The sequence below is a fragment of the Epinephelus fuscoguttatus genome, linkage group LG17 (genome assembly GCF_011397635.1).
Source record: "Epinephelus fuscoguttatus linkage group LG17, E.fuscoguttatus.final_Chr_v1".
Taxonomy (NCBI): domain Eukaryota; kingdom Metazoa; phylum Chordata; class Actinopteri; order Perciformes; family Serranidae; genus Epinephelus; species Epinephelus fuscoguttatus.
Window position 1 is genome coordinate 5,342,354 of NC_064768.1, and position 15,803 is coordinate 5,358,156.

Below are 15,803 nucleotides of genomic sequence, written 5' to 3' on the forward strand. Positions count from 1 at the left end.
TAGGCAACTAGACTTACTTGTATTTCTTGAAGACGTTTCGCCTCTCATCCAAGAAGCTTCTTCTGTTCTAAATGACTGGTACGGAGTTGCAGGCTTTAAAACCTGTGTGGGTGCGAACCCCTCCAGAGTAGTTAGGGATCCCAAGACTGCATTGTAGGTGAGTGATAAGTGGTACCATGACCTGGATGACTGAGAATCTTCACCAAAAATAATAATAATGATAACTTTATTTATATAGTCAAGACATTTGACAATTTAAAATTTAAGACTCTTGCATTACCAACAGGTTTCATGACAATCATATCAATCAGTCAAACAGATGCTCATTCATTGATGTCCAAATCTTTACCAGGCCACGCTCTTCTCTGGAAACACTGTCGCTTTCTATTGGTCAACTGCAGAAACATTTTGGGGACATGCTTTAATGGATTAGTTAAAAAAGTCCACAGAGTTTGGTGATGCTGGAACAAACCCTCATTTATTGATGGACAAATTTTGAGAAAGACCATTTGTTTGGAACTTGTGGCACCACTTATTGGCTGATTTTAAAATAATTTAACAGATGTGATTCACCATACCCTAAACATAAACATACCCTACAAATTTTGTAATGATCAATTTCTGATTTATAGTCTGATTTGTGTTATCCCATGCCCACTGTTTTGCATTTGTGGTGCCCCTAGTGGCCAGTTTAAATGAAAAATTTCAGGATATGTTCCTGGTCCCTTTTAAGACATTGCTTGCAGGGTTTGTGATAGTTGGCCAAAACGTTGTGGAGTTATGTGCTGAGTCACGCCCCATCCGAAGTTCATTAGTCCATATCTTCAAAACGAAATGAGATATCAATAACAAAATGTTGGTTGCTGATTTCGGGAATAGTGTCAAATATTTTTGGTGACATTTGTTGAAAAATAAGATGAAATGGGACTTCCGGCGTATGGCCAATATGGTGGCAGTATAGAAAGCGAGCTCCCTGACTATGTGTCAACGCTCTATGTTGTCAGTATTTAGAAAGTGCCTGAAATTTAAAAGCTCTATGGAAAGGGCGTTGAGTATGTCAAGAGAAAAACAGCAGGAAGCAGTTGGCACAGGATGTGAACTTAACATTGGACTCACTCGACTCTTGGCCCGCCTTCAAATCCTCCTGGTTTTAAATAATTTTTTTCGGTCCAATGAGAACTTGTTCGGACCTGATAGTTGAAAAGGATGTGTCAAGTAAAGTTGGTAAACAGAGATGGCTGGTTGTTTTATTGTTGCCTGTATCTGGTGATGTGAAACTTAACCCTGGCCCAGAGTTGCAATGTACTCAGACCCCATCTGATCTTAAATCTGTCTGGTTTAAAAATTACTCATCTGAATGTGCGCAGTTTGGTACCCAAAATGGATATGCTTAGAATATGGGTTAAATCAACTGATGCAGACATTGTTGTACTATCCGAAACTTGGCTGAGAAAGTCTGATACTGATAAATATATATATATATATATATATATATATATATATATATATATTTTTTTTTTATGGGTACAATGTTTATCATGCTGACAGGCCTAAGAAAGGTGGCACTGTCGCTATTTATGTGAAAACAAAGTTTACGGAAGGGTAATACTGTCTGAATCAATCTGCAAGCAACTGGAATTTCTGGCAGTGAACATGGAAATAGCAAAAGGCCTCGGTATCACCGCAGTTGGGTGTTACAGACCTCCGTCTGCTGTAAACGATGTGCTACAGTCTTTAATGCACCTAATATCCAAATTGAATTACAGCGAGATTATTTTGGCTGGTGATCTAAACTGGGATTGGCTTAAACCAGTATCTGATCATTTTAAATCTTTCTGTAATTCTCTCAATCTTACCCAGTTGATAAATTTACCAACTCGTCCAAATCTTAAACGCCCTGAGAAGGCCACTTTAAATGACTGGATCCTGACCAATGTTCCTCATAAATTTTCAGCCTTTGGGGTTTTTTTTTTGCAATGACCTAAGTGATCATAGTGTGGTTTCTGTTGTCAGGGACACCAGGATCCCTAAAACTAAGCCTGTGTCATTTGTTAGAGGAACCGCAAGCATTTTAATGAACAGGGACTTTTTCACGATATATTTCATTTTAATTGGAGTAGAATAGAGCTGATCCCCGACGTGGAGACAGCCTGGGCATTCTTTAATGACAGTTTTATGCACATAAAAAAAAACAGACACGCCCCTTTTAGGAAATATAGAGTAAAGGGGAGGGACAACCCTTGGTCTTTCTCTGAGCTGGCTATTATTCATGAGCGTAATGTGGCTGACTTGGAGAAAAGCAACATACTGTCAGATCAGAAGGCAGAGTCGGCTGTGCCTGTGAAGCGACAGTCCACCATGGAGTCACCAGAGACTTATTTCACCGGCTGCACAATTAATGGAAATGTGCAGATAAATGTGTATAAAGAGTAAGTGCCTGGCGCACCATGTCTGCGTTACATAGCAACGGTGACAGCGGAGTCCTGAGGGAACTATTTTTGTTGGTGGAAGACAAATAAAATGCTTAAATTATCTATTTTGTCCTCATTTTTCAACATTTCTTAATCAGCCTTGCTTATTTAACTGTTGAACTGTTGTATAAAAGCAATATCACACTCGAGCTCGTGATGTTGTACTGTGATATCGTCACGGCTGTGATTGTCTTCCCATGACCGAATCACAGCCGTGACGATATCACAGTACAACATCATTCCCTCTCGTGTGATATTGCTTAATTGATCTCCACCTGTGAAGCCCAGTACTGATGCCCAAGGGTATACTGGTCAGACTTTTAACTTCATACCTTTCTCTGTGGAGGAAGTTCATGAAGCTCTAAAAGCTTTAGATCACAGAAAATCCCCAGGACCTGATTCTATGAATCCATACTTTCTGAAATTAGCAGCTTATTTTATAGCAAAGCCTCTTACTTGTCTCTTTAACCTTTCAGCTGAAAGTAAGGAAATTCCTTTATGGAAAGCTGTGTTTGTTCACCCCTTGTTAAAAGGAGGTGATCCAGCTACCTTAAACAATTACAGACCAATATTCAATTTGTCAGGTTTGGCAAAGATTCTTGAAGCTCTTGTGGCTAATCAACTTAAGGAGTTCTTATATGAAAATAATATTTTATCAAGGTACCAATCCGATTTTAGAAAAAAAAACATAGAACTGTTACAGCTGCTCTGAAGGTAGTTAATGACATTTCTGTTGCACTTGATAAGAAGCAACATTGTGCATCACTTTTCTTGGACTTGTCTAAAGCTTTTGATACTGTTGATCACAGCGTTTTAAAACTCAGACTGCTCAGCTCAGGACTCTCTGGACAAGTAGTTGCTCGGTTCTCCAAGTAGTGGCAGATCCCAGTGCATTAAGAGTGAAGATCTATGCTCAGATATTGTAACTGTTTCCAAGGGTGTACCACAGGGCTCTGTATTAGGTCCACTTTTATTTACTATTTATATAAATAATCTGGGTCAAAGCGTGTCAGAACCTGGGGGGGGGGGGGGGGGGGTTCAGTTTAACCACCTTGATGGAACAGAGTTGTGGTTTAGGTTGACGGAACGAAAACCGGGGGGCGAGGGCCGATCATCTGCTCCAGAATCATGGTCGGACGGTCGGATGAATTTCCAACCTGTCAGAAATTTTGGTCGGCCGGTCGACATTCGCACAGTTGAAGCAGAGCCACAAGCCGATTCGCCAGCATCTGTGCATTTATCCCTCGCTGCGCCTGCGCAAAGACATAGATCACCATGGCGACGCATCGGCATGAGCTGTGGCAACAGTATGAGTGCCTGTTCGACGTTTCTTCTTCCACCTACCATGACCGCTATCAACGAGAGAAACACTGGCAGGAGATAGCCAATATTCTTCAGCTGCCTGGTAAGTTTTTTCTACTCTCATTTTCAAGCAAGGGCAACAAACATACAAGCTAGCGTGCTAGATGAGGTACAACACACACACACAGAGGGTGCACCCGGCTGTAGCCGGCTTACCTCCAACTCTCATAAAATGGACAAACCATACTGTCCACGTCTCTCAAGCCATCTGCAAGTCCATATGCGCCGACGCCTTTCTTTTTGGACGTTTTGGCATATAGTATAGAAAAGCAAACCACTTGTCCTGCTTCATTGACTACGGCACTTCCGGAACAAATCGGAGCTTTCAAATATATCTTTATTAACAGCTGTCAATGGGCAGGACAGTCAGCAGGGGCTGAGGAGCCGTTTTCACCCGTACAGTGTGAGCTCTCTGATCGTGCTTGATGATCGGAACGTACAGTGTGAGCACATAAATCATGAGCTTTGGCTGCACATCGCAGACGATTCACTCGTACAGTGTGAGCTGGTATTAACAACAAGATTTAAAAATCGTACAGTGTATGCTGGGCTTTAGCCACTTTAATGGAACAGAACTCTGGCACATTAACCAGACTTGGCCATTTAAGCCTGGATTTGCCTTTAGCCTGCTTATTGGAATAGCCCCCAGGTGCTGATGACACAGTAATTTATTGTTGTGCATCAATTAATGTTGTTCAACATACCTTACTTGAGTTGAAACTTGTTCTCAACGCAGACAAGTCGAAACTCATGCTGTTCACCAATGCCAGATATGGGCCACTAAACATTCCTTCAGTGGTCACTCTTGATGGTAACATCATAGAGGTTGTAAATTCATATAAACACCTGGGCATTTTGATCGATGACTCCCTCACTTTTAAGTCACATGTGAAGTGCTTGGTGAAGAAGCTGAGGTTAAAGTTGGGATTTTATTATCGCAGTAAAATGTGTTTTTCTTTTAATGTGAAAAAGCAAAGATTTATTGATTAAAAGAGGTTTACTATGTTTAAAAGAACACAAAGATGCCAAAAATACAGCCTGAGTGCCAAAAAAATAAACTAATGTAATTTGCGGTATGAAACGAATAAACAAACTAGGAACAGGGCTTAGGCTTAATTTAGCGGACAGACTAAATCAAAACCAAAGGGAGGTACACAACTTAAACCAAAGAAAACCACTACAAACCAAACCACCATATGCCATGCCAAATTAAGGGGAGTGAGAGGGGAACCACCACAGGGGGAAGTCTGCCGCACACTTCGCCAGCTCCTGTCCTGGAAAAGGAAAGAAACAAAATTATAATACCGCTTGTGGGGGGGACACCCAGGCAGATACAGTAGGTTGTACAGTTAAAACAGTGATGATTTTGGTTCTGGTGGTATGTTTTTGTGTTTGTTCTCTCTCTCCCTCCCCCTTTCTCCTGTTCTGCAGTGCATGTGTGTCAGGGGGCGTGGCTGGCTTCTCCTGCAGCAGCAGATGAGGCACACCTGTCTTCAGTCACCACATTTTCCTGTCTACAAAAGCCTGGTCTTCACTCCACTACGCTGCCAGATAATTCCGTCATGTTCGGTAGCGCTCTGTGTTCTTACATTTTGTATCTTGTGCTCATCTTGCTGCATAGCCATACTTTGTTGCCTATTCTTCTAGTGTTGCTAGAGGTTTTTGTATTTACCTGTGGTTTTTTCCCGTTGTACTCCGGTCGTCCTTTGTGCCTCACCGTGTGCCTGAGTTTTTCCAATCCATCCGTCGGTGAATATACTACGAGCCAGCCAGCCCCCTGCCTCCACCGCCTGCTCTTGTTTTTTTCTTATTGTTAATAAACCTTTTTTGTGAACTGACCTGCTTCAATATCTGCTTTGGGGTCCAAACAAAACCTGTACCTAACAAAAACGGGAGACCTATACTAAACACACACACACACACACACACACACACACACACACACACACACACACACACACACACAGCACTCACACCCACACACAAACAGGAACAGAATAAACCCAGTAACTAATTAAATGACTCACACCAACTACAAATACACAAAAGAAACACAAAGTAACAAGATTATAATGAAACAAAACAACCTGAACCCCAAAACTCAGCTGTGGGCGGAAACCAGGAGTAAGTTGTAGCCTACTGTAACTTAAGAGCAAACCCACAGCTGAATATTTAACTAAATAAAAAGAAAATAATCAAACGAAACAAATAAACCATATAAGCAAACAGAAAGGAATTAATCAAAAAAGGAGTTGTGTTGGGATGGAGAACCCGAAGCTGCATATGTACACGGCAGGGTTACCGGGCGCACTTTAATCAGTGTGTGTAAAATACTGTCACTGGCAGCAGCAGAAAACGGAGCCACCACACCGGGGCTGGAGGCCGTGGACAGCCGACCCCCCGGGATGCCCCGCTGGCAGCCCACGTCACCAAGTGGCGCAACGCTGCCCCACACAAGGCGCAGGAAAGGAAAGGCGCAGAAAGGAGGCACCAACTGTGGCCTCAACAACTACAGCAGGAGAGAGAGCAGGACCACTTTAGTAAAGACTAATAAAACTAGCAGAAGGTATTAAAGAAAAGCAGGCTTAGCCGAGCGACGAGAGCTTAACCCACAGCCCAACATAGTCACCGTCTTGCGGTGAGGGCAGAGAGCAGACGCCACACTCCTCAATCTCCACAAAGTTGTGCACACACACAGCACGGCCGTTGCCGCTGTAAAATAATAACTGGCAGCTATCACACCATGATGCGCTATTAAATTACTCATAGGCCTATAGCAGCACCTATGCCTACCTTACAAGTTGCCGTTTTGAGCCAACAACCGGAGCACGCCAGACAGAGCCCTCTCCCGATAAACGCCAGGCAAATGTGAGCGCACGAGCGAAAGGCCAATTAAACAGGTGGCACCGCTGTGCAATCAGGCCCAGGTGACACTGATTGAGAGTGGAGGTGGAGCAGCACTCAACCTGCCACATATGCATGCCTCTGCACAATGTCTTCAGAAGGTTGATGCAGCCTACCATGCCTCCTTGAGGTTCATTACGAACTGCAAACCCCTCATTCACCACTGTGAGTTGTACTCTAGGGTAGGATGGTCTGCACTGGCCACGCATAGGATGTGCCATTGGTATATGTTCATTTGTAAAGCTATTCTTGGTCTGCTCCCACATTATCCATGTACATTTATTGTGCAGAAAGTTGGGCAGTACTTTTTGCGTTCTCAAGACCTCTTCCTGCTTAATGTGCTATTTGCACACACTGATCTGGTAAAAGGGCTTTCAAGCATTCTGCTCCTTCATCATGGAACACACTGCAGAATGTGTTAAAACTTGATAATCTTATTACTTTGACTGCTTTTAAATCTAAAATGAAAGAAATAGAGTCTGAATTCTTACACTGTCAATGTTTTTAATGCATAAATGCTTGATGATGTGTATTCTTGAGATTGTTTTTATGTTTTAATTCCCTGTATTGTTGTTTTTGTTGTTCTGTCTGGACCTGCTTTTATTGTTTATTTTTGCTGCCTGTTACTCAGGGAGACAAAGACCTCCTTCTGTGGTGTAAATGTGATGGAGCCAGGCGTTTTCCTCTAATGTCGAGGGCTGCCTAAAAGTACCTGTGCATTTGTGCCACGAGCTCTCCAACAGAGCGCATATTCAGTACCATGGCTGAAGTTGTCAATCCACTACTTGCCCTGCTCCAGCTGGAAAAAGTAAACATGCTGGTTTTTCTGGCAAAAAAACCTTCAATAGTTTTGAAGCATAGGATGCTGCTATTGTTATCGTTATACTTTGTTTGTATTTCATTTTCAATGAGGAGTAGCCTGTTCTGACGGACAATGCAGTTCGGACTTGGAGAGGGTGAACTTTTCAAACTAAAGGTAGGCTCTAAAAATAAACCAGCGAACAATATTTCCGTTGCTTCTCAGGATAGGATTATATATGCCCATATTCGGTTAAGCCTTGTTATTTATTGTTCTGTTTTTCTTATTTGATGAGCCCTAGTACTGGATGCTGTAGAGCTGTGCTTTTCATATATTTGATTTATGTTGATAGGTTCTAAAAATAAACCAACGGACAGTACCCGCTGGGTCTGAGGATACGCTGTATAGCACACATTATCGTTACTGCCTTTTATTTACTGTTAGCCTACATTTTTTGAAGTGGACTGTAGCCCACAGACAATTTGTTGTTATTTTATTCTGTTTGATTGACTGCTGTATTTGCACTTTTTTTCTTTTTTTTTAATATTTGTCAATAAAAGTTGTTAATGTTGTACATGTTTTGTGTTATTTTTTCAGTATTCTTAGGCGTAGGTAATGTTTGCTGTTCTGTTTCTGAACGGTAGGTACAAGCCGACATTTTGGCAACTCCCTCTGAGCCCTTCAGAGTGATTTTTTATTAGTCACGGTAATACCGTATAACCCGGGAAAATGTGGGGAAGGTTTAACTGTAACAAAATTTGGACACCGCCCAACTCTAGCATCCATACAGGTATCCATCCATTTGTTAGTCTATCATCCATATTAAATGGTTGGACCCTGAGATGTACATAGATTGGTGATCTAGATCCACATGCCAAAATAAGAGAATGGAATGTATGAATATTGACAAGACTGTGAAACTGTGTCAACAAGATACTTGACATATCAAAAATACAACATATACCTCATTTCATTAAGGACATTAGTTCAAACGGGTCCATGTCATTGGTCCGACAGCCCATTGGTCCGACATCCCATTAGTACAACGTCCCGTTGTTCCAATATGTGATTATACTAAGCTATACTGTATTTGTGTACCATAGAGGATCAGCAAACGCAACAAAAGTAGGCTACTGGTCGAGATACAAGTGTCACAGAGAGGAAAGAATGAAACACCATAACTTCCTGTTATTAACTCTGGGGTCTGGGTTGTGTGGGGAGGGCGTATTTCCGCCTTGATGGTGCGCCGTGACCGGCTCTGGGTCAGCTGGGAAAGGCTTGAGGCGAAGTAGGCTCACAGCTTATGTGTTTGCCACTTTCTTTTTCATTTTAACCTACACCATGATCTTTTCCTGACCCTAACCAAGTGGTTTTTGTGCCTAAACCTAACCAGACCTTAACCACAGGGCATCATGATGATTTCGGAACAACGGGACTTCAGAACAATGGGTTTAACATGGTCGGAACAATGGGATGTCGGACCAATGGACAGGCCCCAGTTCAAACTGAGCAACATTTTGAAGTGCAAAAACAGAAAAAATGGGCTATGGCGGCTTGGTTGTAACACCACATTACAACTAAACCTGTTATGTGGAAATTTTATTAAGCCTAGCCAACACTTGCTGGGAGTTGGTCACATAGTTCAAAATGGTGCTACGTTTTAGGCAAGAAGACAATGATTAAAATAATAAATGGCTTGCTTGGACAGCTAGACCGGGGCATAACAGTTATTGAACTCTACTGAAACACGTCCAATTTCTGTGGGATCTCGTAGGTCACTGTTTGGTGGTATTGTGGTCAACTTGCCAACTCTTGCTAAACTTGTTTACTTTAGGTTAGTGGTGCATGCATATATAGCCAAAAACCTTAGTGTCCTCCTGTTTACGAAAGTCCTGTGTCTGCTTTCAGCAGGCCAAAGAGGAGAGAACTGTTGCTCGTTGTTTAATGCAGCAGGGGTTTGAGAAAGAGCAGAGGACCGGTAGGTAGCTCCTGTTACAGCAGTGGCCCTCCTTGCTGGGGGTTCCAGGACAAAGTAAGGAAGGGTCACATGCCACAGGGAACAACGGTGACTGAAGAATGGCTCCACAGGGAGGGTCTCATGGTGTGATCCATTTGCACTTGGAAGTCGGAATTTCCAAGTTCCCAGTCAGAAATTTCAACTATAAGGCCCCCTTAAGTCAGATTTCCAACTCAGAAAGTTGGAGGAACCTCACATACCCCAACCTCAAAATCCAATATGGCTGCTCCACGCATTAACAGTAGTCAAATCTGTAGACCCTTTCACTGTTAGTAAGCAGTATGAGGTTTTTTTTGGTGGGCTGGACTTAGCTAGAGGCAAAACAATTCTCCACAGACATTAGCTAGTACTTGCTAGCAAGTTCTGATGGGGTGTTTTAGACAATAGAGGAAGATGATACAAGTGGTGCATTCAGAAATATCCATTCAAAGTGTCAGAGCACACTCTGGCTCAAACTGGACCGTTCATAAATTCAGAGCGGAGTGAATGTGTGAATAACTTAACAGTTGGTTAATTCATGTAGAAATATAACACTCTGTTTCTTCGACCAACAGGGCTCTCATTTTAATGTAGAGCATCAGACTGAATTTACCAACGCACCATGTCAGGTCACTCACTCTGCGGGGCTGCGCATGTTACTTGAATAAGTAAACATTGACCAACGTGACCAGACAGGGCAACCTGTATGCTCTCACTCAGTGGATGGATGATGTCACAGGAAGCTTTGTGGTTGATTACTATGCCAATCTTACAAAGGAGGACGACACTTGAACGGTTTCTTCCAGTTTGTTTTTCTGTTGAAGCTAACGTTAGCTAATGTGCTAAAAAGTTAGTGTTACAGAGAAATCCAATATTCCTCTTAATACCTCCTCACCAGGGGCGTTTCCTGGGACTGAGAACATTGGGGGCTGAGCCCAGAACCTTATAGGGAAGTCTAGGGGATCCTACCTGGGAAAAAAGCTCTATGCTTTCTTGAGCCTTATTGCGTCTTGTCTACAGCCAAATACTGCCAACATGTACTTCAAAATGTGTCAAAATAAAATTATATTATATTGATAGAAACAGGATGATGTACTTATAGATAACACAGGAATTAAAGCCAAAAAAATAAATATTTTGTAAATATTTTGACTGAAGCCAAGTCATATTCCCCCTCAATTTTTAAAAAATGTTAGAGGCTACATGATTTGCGATTTTTAGTTTGCTTTTTTTTTTAACACCAGACCATGTGAAAAAGTTGAGTGATGATGCCTACAGACTGTATCAGGAGCCATATTTTCCCCAAAAAATGCACATTACATGAGTCAGTTTAAGGCAAAATGAGATGGAGGTGCTCGGCAGCGCTCGGCAGCCCTTCGGAAGTCCTCGGGAGTTTTATTGTGAAAGCTCAGCTTTCACAATAAAAAGAAAAAGGCCAACACTTCAACCCACACAGCAACGTTAGAAGGACATAACAACAGTTACGTAGTTGTGTGCGGTATCTTTGGTAACTTATGTGAGAAAAATATCACTGAATTTATGTGTGGGAAAAGTCGCCAGCCGTACCGAGCCTTCAGGGATTTTCAGCCCGCCTAAGAGCGTCTATCACCGGGGAGGACTGTCCCGCAGCTCCGCCGGCACGCCCCCCTAACACTACATGTTTCACATAATTTTGAAAGAATAAACAGAATTTAAATTATTCATTTACCTGTTTCTGGTAACGGCTCCCCGGAGACGTGAGCCTTAGCCGAGTCAGCCTCCTTGTTTTTGAAAAAACGTCTTATATCCATGATCTTTCGTGTTGTTGCTAAAACGTCTCCCTCCAGCGCGCCAACGGTTTAGATACCGGAAGAGCCTGGTGACGCGAGGCTATCAGCCAATAAAACACGGATGCTTCACGCAACCCCTCTCTCTGATTAACCAGTCTCGATGTCATCCTGTGTTGCATTCACTGAAAATGGAAAACTACAACTTCTTTAGTGGCTCGTTAATGTACAGTTATCATTATTTCTTCTGAAGTTGAATTATCCGGGGCTTAAGAAAAAACGTTCGGGGCTGAAGCCCCAGATGCCCAGGCCAGGCGACGCCACTGCTCCTCACTTTCTGATGAGGTGAACATGATAACCTTTAATACAGATAACGTTATTCATCCCTAACACAGCAAATACTTTTTCCCTAACCTGATATGAAGTCTGCACTGTACATGCAAGTATTTTTGATGATCGCCTTCGTCCAGTCCTTTTATCTAATTGCATTTATCCATACTTGTCTTTGTTTTTGTTGATGGACAGTGGCGGCTAGTTTTGAGTCATGACTCCTTCTATTCTGGCTCCCAATAACGCAGCAAGACCACATTTCAAGACTCCTGTGTAGCTTACAGCCCTGTGGTGGAGAGGCAGGTTTTGCCTCCAGCTAATAAAATTACGTCATTGTGACGTCGGCTCTAAAAGGGTCTATTGTGTCTCATTTAACCCTATGGGCCCTAGGCGTTTTTGGGGTATTTTTACTGCCATTACTTTTAAGATCATGTCAAAGTCATTATAAAGGCTACATACACATGCTATATCTTGTTTTTTTTTTTCAGGACAATCTGGGCTAACCAGATTTGCCATCATTTCATGTTCTTCTATGTGCCTGTATTTTATATTAATTTTTATATCAATGAAAAAAACAAATCCATGTTACTCAATTCTTACATTTTTGCATGTATCATAGCAAGTTGGAAAATGACATATTCTGCCATATATGAAGAGGGGAGACTCTCTGGAATCTGGCAATATAAGAACCATGATGCTGGGACATTCTGTCACTTCACAGTTGTCCAAAACATGTGGTTTGTGCCAGGCGGACATGATTGCCAGCATTTTTTCATCATTGCGAGAAATTCCACTGACTCATTCACAAGTCAAAAATGTGTTTTATCTGAAAGAAACATGCAATATTTACATCTAAGATAATAGAAAAATAGTCAACCAAGTGCAATGTCCTCCAAGATAATATTTGCCACTTTGTATGCAGTAAACAAAGTTTGTTGTTGTTTTTCAGTTTCAGTTATATATTGGTGGGGCATTTTGAGTATTGTCCCCCTCAATGTACATGTTGACTACTGCCCTTTCATGCATGCATAATTACGCCTCAGTTGTCTAGGTGCGCAAAGGTGAAGTGGCTGGTCTTGTCATACAAAGTTTGATGGAGTGTCAGCTGGACAATATGGAGATATTTGCATCTCGAAAGCCGGACTACAAATGTGGATAGACAGGGAAAAACACACGCAAGCCTAAGACGTGGTAAGATACGATATTCCTCACTATATGAAGTGACTGATAACAAGATGGATTGTAAAGAAATTCGTCAGGTTTTTATTTTGAGAACAAAAGACTTCAGCTGCCATTTTGAGTGGGCTGAGGTCACAGAAAATGCCTTTACAGTTTCCATTTATAGTTACACAGATAAAACAAATCATCTGCGGAGTGATCCCAACAGAATGGTAAACACACAGTTTCACTGGAACTACTTAGTAGGTGTCGGTTATCAGGAATTAACGTTGCAGCTAATCAGAATCAAGTATGCACCCAGACCATGGTGTAACTACAGATAAATCTAATTTCCTACATTAACTAATGAGGGCAGACAGCCCTCTGGAGGCCTGCTCATGCCTAAGCTGCCAGGACCCTGTTGTTATCCTGCATGTTCTTCTTCTTTCTTATTCTTCCGAGGAAATCCTACTTCCCATGTGCGAAAAATCAACAAACTTTGCACAAAGGTCCAGTCCCATGCCAGATTACCTCAGCTGCAAAAACAGGCCAACAGTCCTGATGGTGGCGCTACAGCGAGCCTCTAAAGTTCAAAATTTTGAAAATTTCACAACAAATCAACCATATGTGCTACAGATTCACAACTTTAAGCAAACTGTAGCCCCAATACTGAAGAAACTTTTGTACATTTAAACCTATTGCAAATTATGAAGTTCATCACTCTGTTTTTTTTTTCAAAAACTGTAAAACTTCTTAAACCTATCTCCTCCCACAATTCTTGCTCAATTGACACAAAACTTGCTACAGAGCATCTTCAGACTGTCCTACACAAACAATCCACACAGATTTTTGATTTATCGAAAATTGAGCCTACAGTGCATCAAAATGTTTGACTGTAAACGGTATTGTAAACATATACTTGTATTTTCGGATTTTTGTCTTAATAACTGAATTTTTGACAGCCGTTTGAAATCTGCCTTTACACACTAACAGCTGCTGTCTTGCACACAGGTGACTGGCTTAGTCAATTTGTGAAGCTACATGGGACATTTCCGTTTGCCAATTAGCTCAGTGAGATAGAGGATGGTTCTTGGTGTTGAAGATTGTGAGTTCAAGCCTCAGCTCATGCAACATTTCCATATGAGAAATTTACCCAGACTTTTCACAAAGGTCCAGTCCCATGCCAGATGTCCTCAACTGGAAACACAAGACAATAGTCCTGATGGTGGTGCTACAGCAAGCCTTTAAATTCCAAAACTTTGAAAATTCATAACAAATCAACCATATGTGCTACAGCTTTGGAACTTTCACTTTGAAATTTGCTTTTCCATCGCATGGATGGCTACTGTCTGGCACCCTGATGCTTGGCTTAGTCAATTTGTGAAGCCACACATGAACTGTCACTTGCCAATTAGCCTAGGGAGATAGAAGACGGACCTCAGTCTCAGAAGTTGTGAGTTCAAGCTTCAGCTAAGGCAGAACGGACGTTCTCAGGTAAAAGTCCTATGTTCAGGCATCATGCTATGTGGATTAGAGACTACTAAGGTTAAAATAATTATGATCCAGGCAGTTTTGCGGAGAGACAAATACTCTTTATCAACACTTTTCCCTGTTTATTTGGCTTAGCTATCAGTCAATATGCAGAGTCTATCCAATAGCTACTTTTACATTTTAAAAAATGTTTTCATCTTTGTCACCATGGATAATGTTTAGCTTTAAGCTAGATCAGGCCAGTTGATCATAATTGCTAGCAGTTAATGTTATTCTTACTTTCTTGTTCTTGAGTTTTTTCTTTTCTTTGTATATTATATTATTATTATTTATTATTATATGATGTAACTTCTATGTTGTGATATGCTTTGTTTTAGTGCGTGTGTTGCTCAGAATTGCCTAATTTTGCCTAAAATTGCCCGGCCCCGACCATTGCTGCGCAGCAGCTATAATTAATTCTAACATTCAGATATTTAAAGCAACCACAAACTTTCTACATTACATACAAACTTTACTTTCTTTAGTCAGCAGTCTATTACTGTTGATTTCCATCCAACAGTTTTCTGATTCGTCGAGGTGGTCTGACCGGGTCGTGGGACACGAGTGTGATGTGCTCATTTTTGAATGTAAACAGAGTGAATCAAAGGGTCAATCAGATTTCAATAACACACTGAGCACAAACACTTTGGACCAGCTCAGCGTGGATGGGGGGCTTTGGTTGAATAAAAAATAAGAGAACTTCAACTAATGGAACTCTTAAAACCTGCCTCTCCACCACAGGGCTGTAGGCTTCAAAATAGTCTTAAACTGTGGTCTTGTTGTGTTATTCGGAGCCAGAATACAGAATAGAAAGAGTCATGGCTCAAAACCAGGCTCCACTGCCCGTCAACAAAAAGAAAGACATCTATGGTTAAATGTGATAAGACGAAAGGACTGGACGGAGGCGATCATCAAAAATGCATCAGAATGGGAACAGACTGGAGGGGCTAGTACTCGTTGCCTTCAAAGGTTGGATTGGTTAGGTTTAGGCAAGAGGATAGGGGTTGGTTAGGTTTAGGCTAAGGATGTCAGTGTAAGCCTATCAGAGGCAGAGTGAAGGCCAAAATACACCCTGCCCTCATTATTTTCAATGTACAACCCCCCACCAGCGGTAGCTAAATGTGCTTCAGTGCTCCTGGATGCGCCGCCTTGTGGCACTTCACACCACTGTCCTATTTCCAGCCTCGCCGCCCCCTGAATTAAGTGCATTTTTCCCCCACTCGCTCTCTGCTTGTACATACCAGCATCCGTAGCAGCTCTTTTTCTCTGCTCCCGTGCCAGCTTGACTCCTCTCCTCATCATGGATGTATAAAGAGAACACTGTAGCTGTTTTGTTTCATGTGTGATGAAGAATTGATGAAAAGAGACTCACTGTTGAGTTAGAGAAATATCCTGAGCTAAACAACCCACAATCCTGACAGCATTAAGACAAAGGCCAAAAAGATTGCCTCTCCAGGTGAAATATTAAGCGTGCTCGCACGTGATCT